The sequence below is a fragment of the Lygodium microphyllum genome, chromosome 24 (genome assembly GCF_053477565.2).
Source record: "Lygodium microphyllum isolate KBCC chromosome 24, Lygodium_microphyllum_v1.1.10, whole genome shotgun sequence".
Classification (NCBI taxonomy): domain Eukaryota; kingdom Viridiplantae; phylum Streptophyta; class Polypodiopsida; order Schizaeales; family Lygodiaceae; genus Lygodium; species Lygodium microphyllum.
This window is the reverse complement of record NC_141158.1, coordinates 103,193,527-103,202,151: the sequence shown is the minus strand read 5'-3', so window position 1 is coordinate 103,202,151 and position 8,625 is coordinate 103,193,527. Positions and strand designations below refer to the sequence as shown.

Here is an 8,625-nt window from a genome sequence, read left to right as displayed (position 1 = left end):
GCCTTCCCAAAAACTTCCACAGGTTACAAATATACACTCTAGGAGCCAGCCTCTGCATCTGTAAATAGGCATGTGATTGCTCTTAAGGCTCACACCATGTAATCCCTTGGTGGCTCATACAATGAGTTTGTCGGGTGATGTAGTGTTCCTTGATTTTAGCGTCTATTCAGATATCAGCTAGGATCAAGATGTGACTTAACTCACCTTTGTCTTTAAAATCAGAATAAGTAGATCCCTTTGCAAATCCGCAGGCGGCATCCCTGGGCTGTGCCGACATAACCATCGTAACTATCTCCTTGCTGTTGGTCCTCCACCTTCCAACTTTTGCATCATCCACATCCAAGCTATTTCTCCTCAGATCTGCACATCGGACATTCCTCTGCGGCAACTTCGTCCAGCATTGATGCCACTCAAGTGCGAGCCAGGGAGATGTATTATTCTTGAGGCGTACAATATCGTTGTCCTGTATCCGCTGTTGTCGAGTACCGCTGCTTCGTTGGAGGCCTCGCTTGGTCCACTGATGATCGTAGCCTCGGAGATGCCTTCTATGCATTTGGTGAAGTGATCGAGTCCAAGGTTATCAATGGTAGAGAGACCGGTAGATCTTGTGGTTTTGGCTTTGTGACATTTGCTGAGGAGCAGTCTGTGATAGATGCTATCGAATCAATGAATGGGAAGGAGCTGGATGGTAGAAACATTACTGTTAACCAAGCGCAAAGCAGAACTGGTAGAGAGATCGTAGAGAGGGCTCCGCTCACTCCTCCTTCCTCCTTTGCTTTGCCTCCCTGCCTTTTCTTCTTCTGTCGTCCAGCGCAGAGTACCATTTATCACTACCCCTCCTTTCGATGTTGGATCAAAAGCTTACATTAGCCACCATTTAGAAATTCCCTACGCCCCCCATGCCATCCTATTTTCCTCCCGATTCCTCTGCGTTCCTTTTCTCCTTTCGCCTTCTGATTCCCCAAAAAAACTCCCCCCCAAATTCGATTCAAAATCAAAAGCTCCTCCCTGTCCTCAGAAAAGCAAAACGGCCAATAAATCTCTCCTTTTTTCCCACAATAGCCTCAGAAAAGCTTGTCGGAAGTTCTCAAGAGTGACATGCCCATCCTTATTAGGTTCTAGCAGGGTATACTGGGCACGAAGATAAACCAACTCATCTTCTGTAAGAGTCCTGGACAAAGCCTTTAAAGCTGCTCGTTTCAAAGGTGACAATCGGAGATAAGCTTTCACCAACTTGTAAACCAATATATCCAAAGGAATCTTATTATCTCCACGAAGCCAGGGGTGCAAGGCATCTCATCAAAACTGGGATCAGCACGGATCACAGCCCGAAATATCCCCGACTCAGTGCGAGCCCAAAAAGGCCGACTTCCACAAAGAAGAATATAAGTAATAACTCCAATGCTCCAAACATCAGCCTCTATGTTGTATGATCGATGAAGAACTTCAGGTGCAACATAGTAGGCACTTCCCACGATGTCATTAAGTCTCTCCTCTGGCTTGACAAAATCCGACAGACCGAAATCAATAGCCTTCATTGATGCAGCTTCATCCTTCATTGTGAAAAGAAAATTCTCTGGCTTCAGATCCCGATGAACAACACCTTGCAAGTGGCAGAAGGATACTATGTTCAAAATTTGAACCACAATAACTTTTGCATCCTCCTCAGAGTATCTTTCGCCCCGTGAGAGAATGCGATCCAACAGCTCTCCTCCCTCGCAAAGTTCCATAATCGGCATATCTTGAAATAAGTGTAGCCCATGAGATTGCATCTCGAGTTACCAGTCTACCAAAATTCCTTATTCTTCTCCGTCTTCGGCATAGAATGAAAGAGCAAACATAACAACTAAGTATGTACAAAGTATCAAATCACACACACGACTTTTGGGTGGTTTACACACCTCGAATGCGCAGCAATACGACATCCACCCCCTCTAATCCTGCGCATCCTCCGGATGGGCCAACTACCCATGATCATTATCATCAAGATCCACAAACAGATCAATCTCTTCATTATGCATTTCTCGTAGATCAACAAGATTATCTGTCATATCATCTGTCTCTTCCATTGGAGTTTCTTGTCGTTGCTCTTCTCTTGAAAATTCTTCCAATGCATAATCCTCATCATCTCTTTTCTTGAAAATCTTGATTCTTTTTCCAGCAATAGGCACTCTAAGCACTGTCCCATCCAATTCAGTCAGCTCATATGTTGCATTATCAAAGACATGTCTGACTATGTACGGCCCAAACCATCTTTTCACCATCTTCCGAAGTGCAGTATGCTGATTTTCAAGGCTGCTATCAAAGACCAATACCCAATCTCCCTCTTCTATTGCTCTAGGCCGCAAGCAATGCCTGCTGTCAAACCTGTCCTTATTCCTTAGTCTAGCAACCTTCAACCTGTCAATAGCTAGCTGAATATCCTCTGGTCTCCTCTCCAACTATCAAATCCGAAGAGCTAAGAGCTCCTCTCTCGTCAAATCCTCCTACCAAGGTAAAACTGACCAAGTCAAAGCACAAGTCTCAATCGGCATAACAGGTTTCTGACCATACATCAACTCTGCAGGCATATATCCTGTGGTAACACTATGAGTCGTACGATCAGCCCATAAAGCAAATGGTAGAAGTCTTGGCCATTCTCCAATACGTTCTCTGCATGCTTTGGCTAATGCTTTCACTATCGGCGGATGCCCTCTTTCACTCTTTCCATTTCCCTCTGGATTGTATGCTGTTGTTAGAGCCAACTTGATTCCTAGCTGAGAGAAAAACTCCCTAGCTTCATCTGCATCCAATTCACCGCGATCCGCAGTGATCTTACCCACACAACCATACCTGCAGAAAATTTCCTCCAATAAGAACTTACACACTGCACTAGTGGTCTTCGTTCTCAAAGATCTGCCCTCAACATGATTGGTAAGATCCTCTCTAGCCAAAACAATGTACCTCATCTGCCATAGACCCATAGGCATGGTAACCAAATCAACTACCCACTTATAATGAATGCATAGCGGATAGGTCGGATGAAGCTCATCTCGATGACGCACTACTGAATACATCTGGCAGTCTCTGCAAGTCTCAACAAAGTGAGAAACATCTCTGTACATGCCTTTCCACCAATATTTCTCCTTGATTTTCTCATAAGTAGCCCATACTCCTCTATGACCAACCCAAGGACTCTCATGAAACTCCCTCATCACCTGTAACTATGTCCCTCTATCGCAGACAACCCGCAAAGGTAATCCGCCTCTTTTCTTCGGATGCTTCCAAAGAAATCCGTCCTTGAGAAAATAACCATAGGCTTTCCTTCTGATCTTCTTGAACTCTTCATCTGTCCATTCATCTCTTTTGTTTAGTGTACTAAGGCACCTGCCAATTTGCAACCAATCTCCAACATGGAGTTCTTCTGTGAAAGCCATAATATAATAGACATGACAAACATGATCAACCATAGTGGTTGAAATTTCTGCATCATCCTCTTCTGCAAGTAGAGTCTCCTCATCATCATATCTGGCTCTAGACAACATATCTGCCACTGGATTATCTTTCCCTGCTATGTGTTTAAATTCCGGATTTAATGACTTAATGTATGCAATCCATCTCAGCATAGCTATATCCGGAGTAGAGAAACTCGTAATCATACCAATCAATGGCAAGCAATCTGTCTCTACCACAACTAAAGCTCCAATAAAGTACTCCTTATCACATTTGAGAGCCGTGACAATCCCCAATAACTCCCTCTTGATTTGCGGATATCTCCTCTGTCTCTCGTTTAGGACTTTCGCCCCAAACCGAATAGTATACCTATTTCCATCTGCATCATCTTGACCCACAGCCCAACCTATGCCAATTGGACTAGTGTCAACTATCAATACAATAGGCCTTCCACAATTATAATCAGCTTTCCTGAGAGTAGGAGCATTCTGCAATAACTTCTTCAATTTTCGCATGGCTCTAGTGTGGCTCTCATCCCAATAGAATTTCTGCCCCTTTCGAAGCAGCTGATACAAACAATCTGCTATGTGTGCAAAATGAGGTATCCAAATCATATAAAACACACAAGCACCAATGAATCTCCGTACCTCCGAAGTGGTAGAATAATACTCTGCAATCTTGCCTATATCATTCACCTTATCAGGTGAGGGTTTCCTGCCATAATATCCACACATATGCCCAACAATAACAACCTCATTCACTCCAAAAATAGATTTTTTCCCTGAAAGTGTCAAGTTCACTTCTTCTAACCTGGCCAAAATCTTCTCACATGTTGAAATATGATCAGCCACAAAGTATCTGCATCCCTGCTCATTTAGGCTCTCATTCTTCTCTTCTTCTGCACACCCCTTAATGGGCACATCATCCAAGAAAGGCATAGTAAGCTGTGGTATATAATCACGAAGGACCTTATGCATGGCATTCATCATATGCGCAACAGAATTAGTGGCACCTTGAGGCAAGGTACACATCCTGACAAGCCCAATAGGAGTTCTCATGGTGGTTATGTCCCTGCTTTCCAAAGCCAGCTGAAACTGATCATATCCTGAATACAAATCACCCAAAGAATAGATGGCGCGTCCAGCAAATGCCTCTGCAAACTCATCCACAACTGGACCTATACCAACATTCTTGATAGTAACTATGTTCACTGGCTGCATGTGCTGAATAAATCGAAGAGTACAATTCTTCTTTGGAACTGTAAACCACCTGTTTGAGTATGGTGCAGATGAAGGCTCAAGGATTCCCATCTTGATTTTCTCATTCAATAAATCAATTAGCTTTGGCAAGTGTGCTTTAGGCACTGGAATAGGTCGAAGATTCCATGGAATATGAGGAATAGTAAAAATGACCATAGGAGCAACAATATCAAGATTCACGCATCCAATCTCATGTGGGAAAAAAGTAAATCCCCTTCCATGTTGCTCAAGCATATCCTGAAAGCATTGCTTCTCTATGGGTAGCAAAAAATCACCATTTCCAATTTTCAATTCAGCAAGAGTCTCTGCTGAAAAAATTTATGACCAATATGCTCCGGATTCCTCAAAATTTGCTGTTTAGTAGCCCTCTCTATTTGCTGATCACTGTCAGGTGAAAGCGGTACAGCAACCGGCTTCACCTTCTTATCCACAGTTTTGTGTTTCGTGTCAACCTTGGCTTCATTATGCTCTTCTACATTACATAAACCTTGCTGTAAATCAGCAATTCTGCACTCCAATGGCTGAATATTCTCAGCCCTCTGCTCTATGGACTGCATAGAAACAGCCCCAAACTCTGAATGTTTACTGCTGAAATATTTCAGCAGTAAACTCTGTTGGCTGAAAATTTTCAGCCCTCTGTCTCTCTGAAAGCTGATCATAACCAGCTGGAAACTCTGTTTGCTGAATTTCTTCAGCACTCGACACTCTTTGCTGAGTTACCTCAGCCTCTGACTCAATCTGTGACATAAAATCTGCAATTTCATGAAACATGTCCAGGGACTGCACTAATACATTACCGTGACAATTCAGCATATCAGTTTTCAGCATATCTCCCATCTCTATCATCGTATCTGCACAAATCACACTGTCATACATCCCATCTATGTGGTCATCATCCTCCAAAATTCCTGCATTTTTCAAATTTTTCTCCTTCCTGCATATATACTGCCTGGCAGCTCTAGGCAATCTAGAAGTTTTCTGATAACTCATCGAACTGTTTGCTGAAATCCCAACAAAACCGGAGGAGAAAACACTGCTGCCAGGAGGCGAGAACTCCAATCTCCTCTGCTCTGTACCACCATCGTCTCGCGAAACGGCGGTACCTAATGAAAACCCGAATCCCTCACAGTGGGCAAAGGTGCATCTCTGAGAGTATCTCTGTTTCTAACATGGTTCACACATACAGTCATAAACTGAACTGCTCTCATACCATCTTTACTGCGAATCCGTGCATAAGCAGATCCATCATCCATGACCTTTGTTTCCATGCGCATCTCTGTAATGAATGGCTGACCAAGAATTATGGGATAAGAGCATGAATCCTGCACAAAGAAATGAAAATCCTCCTCTACATCACCAATAGAAACCCTGACACTAGGACAGGCAGCATACAAATCACCTGCAGTGTTATTGGCGGCTCTCATACGCCAGCCATGCTCTACATCCATAGGCCATCTGTTACTCTCATAAACTCCACGAGCTATGAGATTAATCTCTGAACCATGATCAACCAATGCAACATAAGGCACTTATTTCTCTCCAATCTTTACCATCGTCTCTGTACTTGCCCTAGCCCAATGGCTCCGCGAAAAGTAACTACGCGGTATCATGACAGGCTCATCAATTTCAGCATAATGCATATGCTGAACCCTCTTCTCTACCTACGAAAAAATAGAAGCATTATCAACCATAACCTCATCCTCATCCTCATCCAACTCCCCAATCAAAACTCCCTGTGTATCAGTGGTAGATAATGCATGCCTTTTCCTCTTTAGGACCTCCTGAAACTGATCTTGAAACTCTCTTTTTGAGATGCCCAAAATCTCAGAAATAGTGAAAGTCACCTCACTGCCAAGTATCTTATCATTAAAGATTTTCTTCATGTCTGTAGATGTCTCAATATCGGACATCAATCTGAATCTTGGTTGCTTTCTCTCTCTAGGCTCTTGCCTCTTTTCTCTCTTTTGAGCATCTTCCATCTGTCGATCTAGCCCTGGTCTTGAAGACGGTCCTGCAGTAGGTGGAGTAACAAACTCACCCCCTCTAGTCTTCTTAGCTGCACTTGGATTTTCTTCATCTCTCTTACGCTTCTCCTCAACAAGTACATCTGCACCATGAGACTTAGCCAAATAAGTATAAATAGAATACCTGTCAACAGGCGAGTCCCAACCTGTCTCTGATCTGATGCTAGAGCCTGCACTAGTCAAAACAGTTTGCTGAATTTTCCCCTTGTTTGCAGTCTCCATAGCATAAGTCCATAGCGCGGACTGAGTCTCTGATCCCTTCTCAATCTGTACTCCATATGCAGAAGCATCACCTCTAGCTGTCACATAAGAAGTACGCGTAGCCATGTCCTCCACTAACTTCTTCATTCCACCTTTACCAAAGTTGGTAGCAAGTGGAGCTCCTATCTCAGTCAACCAAATCTTACCATCTTGCCCCCAATATACCAAATTCTTCCTCCTTGCATCCTGGAAAGACTCACAATCCTTGCAATGCTGATGCTCCGTACTATCACACCAAATACATCTCCGATCTCTCCTAGGTGCACTAGGAGCACTCCTAGGTGCAGTAGGAACGCTAGAAGAAGTAGGAGGCGCAGTCGAAGCAAACTGCTCCTTCAACTTACCCACCAACTCCGCTTTGATTGACTCCAATGTCAAATCTGTGATGCCTTTGATTATGTCATCAAGAGAGGTAGGCACCGATGGAGCGGATGGTTTTGGAGCAGAAGGTGTAGGCATCGGTCGTGGAACAGGAGGAATAGGTGGAGTGGAAACAGTAGGCACTGGCATAGACTCAAGAAACTGGTTGAGGAGGAGAAGAAATAACAGGGATAGAAGTAGACATAGGAGCTGATGATGGTGTAGGTGTCATGGAACCATTCTGTAGGCGAGTCTTCGATATCCTCCTCTTGGTCAAAGTCGAGACTGCATCCTGAGCATCCTGCCAATCAGTTTTAAGACCCATAGGCTTTGTGCGATCTTCAAGAAGCTCACCCAATTCTTCTTGAAGAGCAGGATCTGAAGCTTGCAAGAAAAGCTCAACTTTTTCAACATCCAATGCTCTTTGTTCAATGGCATCAAGCTGACTATACCTCTCTTCGAATTCTTGAATCAACTCCGAAGCAGCTAGACCTTTGTTTGGCATGTAGATCCACTCTCGGAATGACCGCCGAGTAGTCATACCAAAGTCCTCAAGGAAGTATTCTTCTTTCAAGGCCTTCTTAAAATCTTGCCAATGTGTATTTTGAATAAAAAGATCAGTCATTTTTGTCCTCAAAGCAGGTGTGACAAGACGAAGGAAGTACTTACTCATAAGTCCAGCAGGAACTCCAAAAAACCCCATCTTGATCTCATATGTCTTCAAATATGCTGAAACATTACGCCCGTCAAATAGCTTCTTCTCATTCTCAACTGCTTCAATAGCCTTAGTCGCGCTGTTTGCATTCTCCTGCTCCGAATAGAGTTGCCTTTGCTGAGACAACTGTTGTTGATGCAATTGTTGTTGCTGCTGCATATACAATTGTGTTTGCTGATTTTGGAGCTGCATATACATGGACATATTCTGCAAAATCTGCTTTAGATCCTCTGTTGAAGTACTTGACGCAGCAGTCATTGATGGAGCTGAAGTAGACGCAGCTGAAACTGTAGAAGAAGCTGAAATAGAGGCTGAAGGATCTCCCATCCTGAAATTTTCTGCGACGCTTTCACGTCGGGTTCACCAAAGATGTCGAAGGGTTTGTGAAATCAAAGTCGTGTCTTCAGAAGACCTTGATAAATTTCAGGATAAAAGATCAAATAGATGAATAAGCAAGATGAGGAAATAATGTCAAGACTCTATTTTATTTCTGCTAATAACAAATACAAGGTTCAAGAAGAAGAAGTCTAAATAGCCTCTGGGCATAGATCACCAACATGGCAGCGACTATGGT

The 8,625-nt window shown here is 43.4% G+C and overlaps 1 pseudogene; it reads right to left on the bottom strand.

The window, feature by feature from the left end:
- Positions 1-1,014: 1,014 nt before the first annotated feature.
- LOC148015464 (CDPK-related kinase 3 pseudogene) lies at positions 1,015-1,730 on the bottom strand (annotated as a pseudogene).
- Between the last annotated feature and the right edge of the window lie 6,895 nt (positions 1,731-8,625).